The 10,591-nt window shown below is 35.1% G+C and overlaps 1 non-coding gene across 1 annotated transcript; it reads left to right on the top strand.

Annotated features, from left to right (window-relative positions):
* Positions 1–10,311: 10,311 nt before the first annotated feature.
* Positions 10,312–10,384, top strand: TRNAV-AAC (transfer RNA valine (anticodon AAC)). The gene has a single exon. It is a non-coding gene; the product is annotated as a tRNA-Val (tRNA).
* Positions 10,385–10,591: the final 207 nt, after the last annotated feature.

The following is a 10,591-nucleotide window of genomic DNA, read 5'->3' as shown; positions in this document are numbered from 1 at the left end:
GAAGGCCAACCGTACATGGGGCTATATTAGCAGAAGTGCAGCCAGCAGGTCAAGGGAAGTGATACCTCCTCTGTAGTCAGATTTTATAAGAGAGCTCTGTTCAGTTTGGGACTCACCGTTCAAGAAAGACATTATTAAGTCACAGTGAGTCCTGCAAAGGTCCMCCAAGATGATCAGGTGGTTGAAGCAGATAATGTACAAGAAGAGTCTGAGAAAGCTGGGTTTGTTCAGACTTAAGAATTTAGGGCTTACGGGAGATCTTACTGCTGTCTTCAACAACCTAATGAAAGAGAATAGAGGAGAAGGAGCCAGACGTTTGATGCTGTAGCAGTGCCAGTCTCCAGTCCCACCATAACTCTGCCCCTGCCTGGCCACAGGCCCCCCTTTTTTACATAGATGAGTCCTAGTGATGTCCAGATGATGTTGTTAAACTAAGATGTTCTTCCTTTATTTTTATTTATTTATTTATTTATTTATTTATTTATACATTTCTTTCACTCCTCTCCTGCCTTCTTTATTCATCCTTTATAGATCCACACTTGCAACGCAGAGACTAAAATTCTCTTTGTCCAGTCAGAGCCTTTGTCTCCGCATTGGCAACATTTACGTTCTCCTGTTTTCCTCCTTTTCTTTCTTTCTTTTTTTTTTCTTCCCTATTTCCTCATGCCTGCCTGTACCAATCTGGGTTACACTGTCTATTACAAAGGCAACTTTTCTTCCCTGTTCCGTGTTTGGAAGCTCTCTGGCCAAGTTATTGATGTGTCTACAGAGACATTTCGAGGTGTGATTCATCTCATCCCAAGGTTGACTACTAAACAGGCTGGATAAATGGGCTCTGCTTCTCTTCATTGATCTGCTTTTCTTCACTGATAGCAAGCAGAGTCTAAAATTATTTCACATGTAGACATCTATATTGTAGATACCTACACTTTAATGAGATGAATCTCATCTACACTCTTTCCTTAAATTCATAAGCAGCAAATTGCACAAAATACGGAGGGTTACAGCAGTCAGTCCAGTGAAATTCACTGCAAATAAAATATAAGAGTGAAAGAAAAATAAAGCACTATACATCTATAGAATACATAAAATAGAAGATGTCAAACAAAAAAGTTTATTATTGATCAGTACCTGATCAGCATCTGATTATAAAAATCTCCTCCATATGTAAAGCTGACTAAAAGGAAAAAGATAAAGTAAATTGTATGGTCTTTTGATTTGTTTTCATTCTCTCTCTGCAATAAAACAAGAAAATTAGAAGAATAAAAACAAACACTTATATTTAAAGACATTTAGTTCTTCTGTGCATGCTATTCAGAACTACACTAGCACTAGTATCCAGAATATATATATATAAGATCAGGATTAAGAACTCAAGGAAGTAGGTCTCAGAAAAAGCAGCTGAGAATACTTGTATTATCATCTATATGGTAGAGAAGACTAATAACAATGCATATTGAACTGGTTACTAAGCTTGATTTGTTGTGAGATAAAAGTGCCAAGTAAAATTTTGTTTTTGTCTTTCTGAAAGTTCTTAATTTTCCAAAATTCCTAACATTTCCTGGACAAGAAATGAGGTAGCAACATAACCAGGAAAATCAAAAGCATACTTTTTGAGAAAAAAACAAAGAAACAATCTGATTTTCAAATTAAGAAGTAATATATCTTCTCCTTTTTTCTTGACAGGGAAAAAAAGTGTAAAATATATACTTAAAATTTAATTTAATTTAAAATCTTCTATGATCACTTCTGTGATTTTAGTGAACAAAAGAGTAACAAAGTCACTTGTCTGCTTTTCAAGTCTCGAGCTATTAATACTATTGTGCTTTTATTCATTTTTTGTGACATTTCAGAAGTGCATGTGACAATCCTTAAGATCAAATTTTATTACATATGTAGAAGGCTCTTTAAGATTTATAGCCAGAAGTTCCTCTGAGCAAAAAGTAAATGTCCAAATTTATTACATGCTTCTCCCCAAATAGGTCTTTAGATTTAGTCGTAATTTCTCTGCATTGGAACAAAAAATATTGATTTCCAACACTTACACAGCAGAAGGCATTCAAAACAAGTAGAATTTCATTGAGACTGCTTTAATACACAAACAACTTACTAAAATGTTCAAGCAACAGCATTAGGGAAGGATGCCCATAGAGCAGATGCAATTTAGCACACTCAAACCCACTTTTTCACTTCTTCACTTCTTTCACTTCTTACAGACCTCTGTTCAAAACAAGCCTGGGGATAAATAATAAATAAATAAATAAATAAGGTACTCTGCACAGGCAGACGATAGCGGTCGCTTTCAAACTATGCTGAAGGTAGAAGCAGAACTTGCTATAGCTGCCCGAGGGGCTGCCCAAAAGAGCCCCCCACTGTCCTGGAGGCAGCTGGGCAGCCCGGCCAGATGTGGAGCTGGCGCAGTACACGGGGCACCCCTTCTGGCGTGGGGCGAGCTGTGAGTGTGGGATGGGGAGGGGGGCAAGGAGTGGAGATTACAAAGCAGCTGAGGTATTTTTAGCTGAATGAATGTGGGCTAATTAGTCTCACACATGGTGTTGCTGTTTCCTGACTAACTATGCTATGACATAGCTATGCTATATCTGTCTTTTTCTTTTTTTTTTCTTCCCCCTCTCACTATGTACTCTGATCTGTGGCTCTATATGAATTTATATTCTGATATAATTCAATTTTATGAGTATTTGAAGGCAATGAAGACAAAAGTAATGCAATGAATCAAAAYGTACCAAACATTTTCAAGAATATTCATCGATAGAATATGTTTATTTGCAGTACTCATTTTTGTGCTGACACYTGTTTCAGTTTAACCCAGTACTTTGCTGGCAATATCTGCTTGGAAATAYGATGTGTGTTAAATCTTATATTCTTTAAACAATAATCCTTACAGGCAGACTAGAGTAAATTTTATGTTATTAGTTTCTCACATTTTCCGTACCTTGAAAAGTCCTGATTCATCTAGCACAAGACATAGTGCTTCTTGTGCTTTGAATTCATCAAAATACTTTGAATAACAGTCAACAATGAGTGGAGAGTCAGCTTTGTCAAACAACTCAAGAGAAAACGTTTGCTATTACCCTGGGAAGCAGGAGAATTAATTAATTAATATTTCTGCTTTGGACTATATCAGATGATGTTGTCATTTAAAACCTGTGCCTGTTGTTTGAAGAGTTATCTTTGAGGAACTTACATGTACATAGATAAATAAATAAAGAACTTGACAGAAAATGATAAAACAAAATTATTTGATAATGGTAGATATTTGGAGTCAAGATTATGGCTGAGCATATATGTATAACCCAAGACAGTTTTTTTGCATTCGACTGTTCCTAGAATAATTTTCACTTTCAAATGTGATCCTATTTATTCCATAAATGAATAACAAATCTGTCAGTTCAGTCTATCCAACTTAATCTTGAGCCTGACATCTTTGGATCAGGGTTCTATTTTTTCATTCCTTAGACAAAGGATAGTGAATTCCTTACTGGGTTAAAAACATTTAATTTTGACTAAATGGCTATTGGCTTTATTAATCTTGGAAAGGCTTAAAAGGTCCTAATGTTGTAGAATATTCATTAAAATTTTAACCTTTTGAGATATTCCATATACATATGGAATGAATTTCATTTGTATTTGCAATTTGCAATTGTAAATGTTACTGTTCTGCCAATCTATATATATCTTTTTTTAGTCTGTTCCTTTCCAGTTTATTATTTAAACGCATGCTTACTTCAGGTATGGATGTACATCTTCCATAACTGTGTTCAGTTATTCACTTAGATTGCATATATTTTAAGAGTTTTACTAAAATAAATAAATAAATAAATAAATAATAAAATTAAAAAAAAAAAGAACACTTTTCCACATCTTTTCTCAGATTTATTGGAACCAATCAAAAAAAGACCAAAATACACAAACAAATAATATGATCTCTTCTATACCACTAGTTCATCTGTTTTCACCCAAATAAATTAGCACAGAATTTTACTTGGATCAGTCTTTCAGTTATGAGGATAGTAATTGTGCTACATTGTGCCATTGTGTCACAAGGAGGGATCCTGAGAAACCAAGATGCTTTCCTCAGTATCTGAGACTCTTGCAAAGACAGGAAATTTTGATTACATAAGACATGCCTCAGTTATCCTATCCCTGTTTATGTTATCCTATCAGATAAATCATACTTCCCCACTAAAATGTAAGGCCATTTTTTCTCAAAGTCCTTTTCCAGTTGGATCTTAAGAAAAAAATWAAAAAATCTCAACCTAAAAAGTGTCCCAACCTAGACACTAGCCTGAGTTGGAGCTGGTGGGCAGGATGCAGCAGCAGTGCTCAGAGAGAAGGTAGCCGGTGGTCACTGTTCAGGAAAAAGATCTCTTTCAGTGCATCCCTGTACAGCTTATATTTCATGTTCAGAGCAATGGAATAACAAAGCTGARGACCTACTGAGTCAGTCTCTGAAGGGAGAAGACAGGGTGTGAGAAAATCATTCTTATACATCTAGGCTAATACCTGAAAAACATTAGTTGAYGATTGCTTCTATTCATTCTCTTACATAGATCTGTAAGTGTTAAGGCCAATGTTTACTTTACAGTTTTGCTCAAAGTTAAAAAAAAATATATAATATATATATGCACAAAGGCCTTTTTCACAAATTTCAGTGCCAGAGAGTCCTTCCTTTTCAAACATATATGGGGTGCAACTTTTAYCCAAAAGACTTGATTAAGAAATTATATTGTAAAAAGACAGCTAATCACATTTTAAAGACTCCAAGCTCTGGTTAGTCCATTACCTCCCATGGTAAGCTTTTCTAGTGTTAAATTACCTTCACAGCTAGGAAAATACACCTTATTTCAAGGTTGATCTTGTTTGACTCCAGCTTCCAGTCACTGGTTATTCCATTTTTGCTTATGTCAGTAATGTTGTATAGCACTAGGATCGGATAACTTTTCTACATCTAAATATGTATGAACAGTGAGCAACTCTCAACTTATTCTTTGATAAAAAAGGAGTAATTTAAGTATTTAGGGCTTATACTGTAAAGCTTATTTCTTAACTTCAAATGGTTTTAATTAGCATGRTTCCTTAGGCCACAAAATACACTCTGACATCTCTATGCTATTGTTATTTTTAGCCTTGATGTGGGATATAAACATTAAACAACGGAAACGGCAGTATTGATCTATAAGGGAATTCTATCTGATGAACAAGAGGCATCCATGCTGCCTRTTTTGGACTAATTAGTAAGAAGTAACCTATATAAAACTAGCAGGAGTCTTTCTGTCCCCACTAGAATATGTACTGCTGACATGGAAACCTATGAACTTTTGATATATGACAGACATTCTTGCTTTGTAAGCAACAAGGAACAGTTAGTGTTTCTTATTGCTAAAAAACTATCAATACTTCATTGGATTAAATACATTTGGTAATCTCTGTTTCAGATATATTGTGTCATATAACAGAAAAAAATATTAAAAAAGAAAAAGAATCCTTATTGAATATATTACTGAATAATTCCTTYCCCCCCTTTCATATTCCATGACCTTTCAGTTCTTCAGTTCATATATTCATTTATGCTTTACAAAATATAGAGGTGTCTAGATGGAGATTGAGAAAATGGATATTTATTCTAAACTTCTGTCACTGATACTCAGTGACTTTCTTATCATAGGACACTTTTGTTCCCTTATAGAATGACATGTTCAGAGAGTGAGGTGAAATTTCTGCTATCACTGCATAATAAACATACGATACAAAAAAAGTGATAGTTGGAAAATGATCTTTCATTCCTGTCTAAGCTGGATCGCAAGTAGTAAGCTTACAAAAGGTTATGTCTCTGTCACAAAGCAAGAGTTAGTTTCCTATAATTCCAGTAGCTTCTCTTATGATAAGGAGGTAAAGTTCAAAGTTTTGTCCTTTGAATAATAAAGTCAAAATCAGAAAGATATTCAAAAACTATGGATGATCAATTTAGTTTTACAATATCGCAACTTTCCATAGAAAATTCCATGGAATTGCTCCTTCTATCTTCTCCATTTATTTATTTATTTTTCTTTCTTTGTGAAGTCTGAAAATTCCTCCTACCCTCCCCTCACCCCCAAGGCGATACTGTTTTTCGATTATGGCTGCAAACTCACAGAAGAAAAGGTTATTTTTCCACCCTTTTAAATATGTTGACACTTGCAATTTATCTAAGAGGAATTTTAAGAGATTTATTTCAGAATTAAGATCTCTATCTTTGAGTTATAACAAAAGCTTAGAAGATATGAAAATGAAAATTAATTTCACAGATAAGCAGGGTTATACTAAGGATAGTCTAAGCATTCTGCTTAGTAATACATTTGTCTCATAGGATTTTTCTTTTTAATCTTCAGTAAGAGATATTGTCTAGTAGGCTTATTTACCTTTCTTATAACAATTTTACCCACTAAAGCAGAGCTTTAAAAACAATTTCAAGTGCTTTTGGGGAAGTATGAGCACATAATTGTTTTGTTTTGTTTAGTTTGTTTTGTATTACTTTTTTTCTTTAGCGGTATTKCAATGGATTTCTGAGAAACTTTATTTCAATGTGCAGAACATTCCATTCTAGTGTCAGGTAAATGAAAACAATTTATAGATTATGCTTTAATATTTTATCTTATTTTAGCTGTTTTTTAAAACAACAAATATGAAAGATTTAAAATGAAATTTTGCTGAATTATGCTTGTTTCTAGTCTTAGAGAATAGATCTTTTGCACTTTTGTATGATAAATTTGTATGSAACTGTTATAAAATTTATTCAATAAATGTAGAAAGACAGTCGAGTTCGGTGGTTTTGTATATGCCATTAGCTACCATTTAAACTCATGCTTTCTGTAAATATTTTCCATTATAATAATCTTAAGAATTATATTCACTTATTAATAGAGAATTTTTAGATGCAATATGACTGACTCTTAACTTCTGTTCTTTTTATCACTTGTGTCATGGGCTAAGGTATAATCTAATGTTTATTTATATGAGGTAAGGGTTGACTGACATAATGATATAATAATATTTTCATAATAGTTCTGAAGATCAGAATTCAAGCCCTGCTGTAGACCTATGTATATTGATGSCAATTAGTCTTCAAGCTGAAGCACCAAAAACCATTGCATGTGTTGTTTACTACATCACTTCTTTGTATAATGTTGATATAGTCGTTAGCAAGTTTTACAATTAGAGTTTAGTTTCTCTTAAAGCCGTCTGCATTTAGGRTGGACCTTGCATTTGTTTAGAACTCTGTCTTATTAAAGTTTTGATGGAGAACACAGTAAGCATCATTTATGGGCTACAGACTGCAGACTACCTACTATTTTTATAATCACTTGCRCAACTCTGCTGTCTGTTCCTGCTTATACTGCTTTGTAGTATTTGCACTACAAGCACCTGAACTTACGGAAAACAGTTTTGAGCATTGCTTTTGCATTCTTTTCTATTTTTGTTGTTTGAAAAAATGTATTTAATACTACTAAATATTTGGTCATTCCAAATAGTGTAAGCAAATAGAGCAAGCTAGAGCAAATAGTTAGTTTTAAATGTCCCAAAGTAAATCAACATGATATGTCAGACACTTTCTCAGTCTGAGACATAATTATGTGTCACTGAGTGAGTATCCAAGAATCTTCTTATCACCGTATTAATACGGGTTATGTCTGCCATAGAAATAAAGGTGCACAATGACCAAATTATTTCTTTTTCGGCACTTCCAGCAAAGTAGTTTTTCATCCTTTGAAAAAGATGGCTTGGCAGAAACACTGTTTTCTGGATTCATTTCCTCAGGAATTTAAACTGATCTTATTTGGTTCTATCATTGTCTCATATTTTTCATCATGTCAGCAGCCTGGGCTTCTAACACGACCTCTCCCTTGTGCAAGAGTAGATATAGATTTGATTGTGAGCTGCTTGCAGGGTCTAAAAAAGCAGAAAATATGCAGGCAGGCAGTCAAGAGAGAGAGGAGGAGGGAGGAATGGAGGAAGGAAGAAAAGAAAGAAGCAAAAGAAAGAGAGGAGGAAAAGGAATAAGAAGGGGGCGGGGGGCGAGAGGGGGAAGAAATCTGAGTATAATTTCTTGAACTTGCTCACCGAAGAATCTGATGAGTACTAGCTTTGCTACAAGGTATGGGATGAGAATGCATATCTAAGTAGGAAGGGGAGGTAGGTCATACGCACAGATGACAGATCCATTTAAACTGTTCCAGAAATGTAACTTAAGACCTTGTTTGTGGGATATTGATGCTTTATTTCTCTAAATTAAAATCAACTTTTCTCCATTTTTTTCCCAGCGCTGAACAATTTTTACAAGGCAGGATCAGTCTAGATTTTGGTCTTGGTGGTTTTGTTTTTATTTCTTTGACTGACAGATTTGGGCTTTTTAATATCTTATAATTGCTACAAAAGAAGCTCAGTCATATTGAAGCTCCAGTGGAGTACACTACTGCATACAAATTGGAATTTGCCTCAAACCARTGTCCCACTCTTCTAAACATTATATATACAYATATATATATATAAACACTAAATGACAGACAGACTTGTAATCTCCTTTGAAATAAACAGGGAAGACAAACAGCTGGAGAAATGAAATACTATTGCTCCTCTTTCACAGGAGGAGCACAGATGGATAAATGGCTACCTAGGTATACTTACTACTGTGTTGTACCTAGATATACTCACTGCTGTGTTGTGTGGGAGCTACATAACAGCACTCAGTGCTCCATCAAAAATGAATTGAACATGAGTTCCCAGTGAGCCTTGAAGACGAGCGAATCTAAATGCATGCAAGGCTGTGTTAGCAAGGGCAGAGCTAGCAAGTCTAAAAAGCAGCTAATTCCCTTCTGCTTGGCACTTGTGAGACCAAATCTGAAAGTGTCCAGCTTTGAGTCCTCCAGGAGTCCTGCAGAGGGCCACTAAGATGGTTAAAGTCCTGCAGAATACAGGGAAAAGCTGAGGGTACGGGATACATTGAGCCAGGGGAAAGTCTGGTGGGATATCATCGCAATCTTTCATTATGTAAGGAGGAGCCACGGAGAAGATGGAGCCAAATTTTTTTCAAAGCTGCATAGAGGTAGCGGTTTCAAGTTGCAACAAGGAAATTTCTGTCAAAAAAAAAAAGTAAAAACAAACAAACAAAAATCTACCTCCCCCCAAAAAATATTAATTAGGGTGGTCAAACACTAGAACAGATTTTCCAGTAACCCGAGGAATTTCCATCCTTGGAGATTTTCACTAGTCAAGGCACTACCTTGACAAAGAGGTTATATCTTCTTTGTATAGGAGATGGGACCCCCAGATAAACTCCACATTTCAACCAAATTATTCTACTATTCCATGATTTTGCTGTATAACATAACTAGGACCAAATAGTAAGATTATAATATGCCATAGGAAGAAAGGAGGAGAGATGCAGCTTTCTGACGACATCAATACATTAGTTATTAAAGGAAAAGCTTTTGATGCAAGTTCCCAGAAAAATTTGAGGAATTGAACATACTTCAAAAGTGAAAGTGAAAGACAACGTTTTCCCTGAAGTTTAACATGTGACAATTTAATTACAGCTTAACCATAATTTTAAAATGTTGTAATCACATGCTATAAATTACTGAACTAGTGTTAAACATTTTCTAATTGTKAAGAATAGTTTAGAAACCCATATAGACTCTTAAGGGATAATTTTGTCCTGGAGGATTTTAGGCTGGATCTGATGCAATAATCCTGTGATTTTAACCTGATATTGAATGTTTATCTGACCAATATGAATACTGAACAACATGATACAGCTAATTCACAATGCAATCAAGTGCTCCAGGAAGAAGTGATTTTTTTCTCTGACAGAATGTGCAGTATATAGACACATTATTAATAATAATAGAAACATGTCCAGCTAATATTTTACATTGGTTTAAATTGCTGCTTGGAGATGTTCACTTTCCTCTCTTGATTATGGAAGAAGCACGGGTAACATTTTTAAATACGACTATTTTTGTTGTGATGGATGCAAGGATTTATGTTATATCATCTAGTTAAGAAAAAGTTTAAATGTCTGTATCCTGTCACCTACATCTAGACCTATACTTATGCCTAGACATCRTGCCACTTTACATTTCCTCACTACATAGTAGATTGTAAAACAGCTTGAGAATGCAATGTATCTTCTGAAAGGGAGTTTTACTTCCCATTGATTTTCACAATAATCTGACCATCATTATTAGGGAAAATAAGCTTATTGATTTATCAGTATTTTATCAATTTATCAATTCATTACTCATTTTATCAGGAGTTTCCGTAGTGTAGTGGTTATCAYGTTCGCCTAACACGCGAAAGGTCCCCGGTTCGAAACCGGGCGGAAACATTACTGTTCCTTTTCCCCCCTACACCCTTCCTGGGAAACCTGCAGGCATGACCACCTCTCTGAAATGCCTGTACACCAATGCACGCAGCATGGGGAACAAACAGGAGGAGCTGGAGATCTGTGTGCGATCGCAGGGCCATGATCTCATTGCAGTCACGGAGACACGGTGGGATAGCTCACATTGACTGGAATGCTGTCATGGATGGA

Source organism: Rhea americana, unplaced genomic scaffold (assembly GCF_003343005.1).
Source record: "Rhea americana isolate MKP2758 unplaced genomic scaffold, rheAme1 scaffold_3, whole genome shotgun sequence".
NCBI classification, from domain to species: Eukaryota; Metazoa; Chordata; class Aves; order Rheiformes; family Rheidae; genus Rhea; species Rhea americana.
Note: the sequence above shows the minus strand (reverse complement) of the source record. Positions and strands in the feature narration are given on the sequence as shown.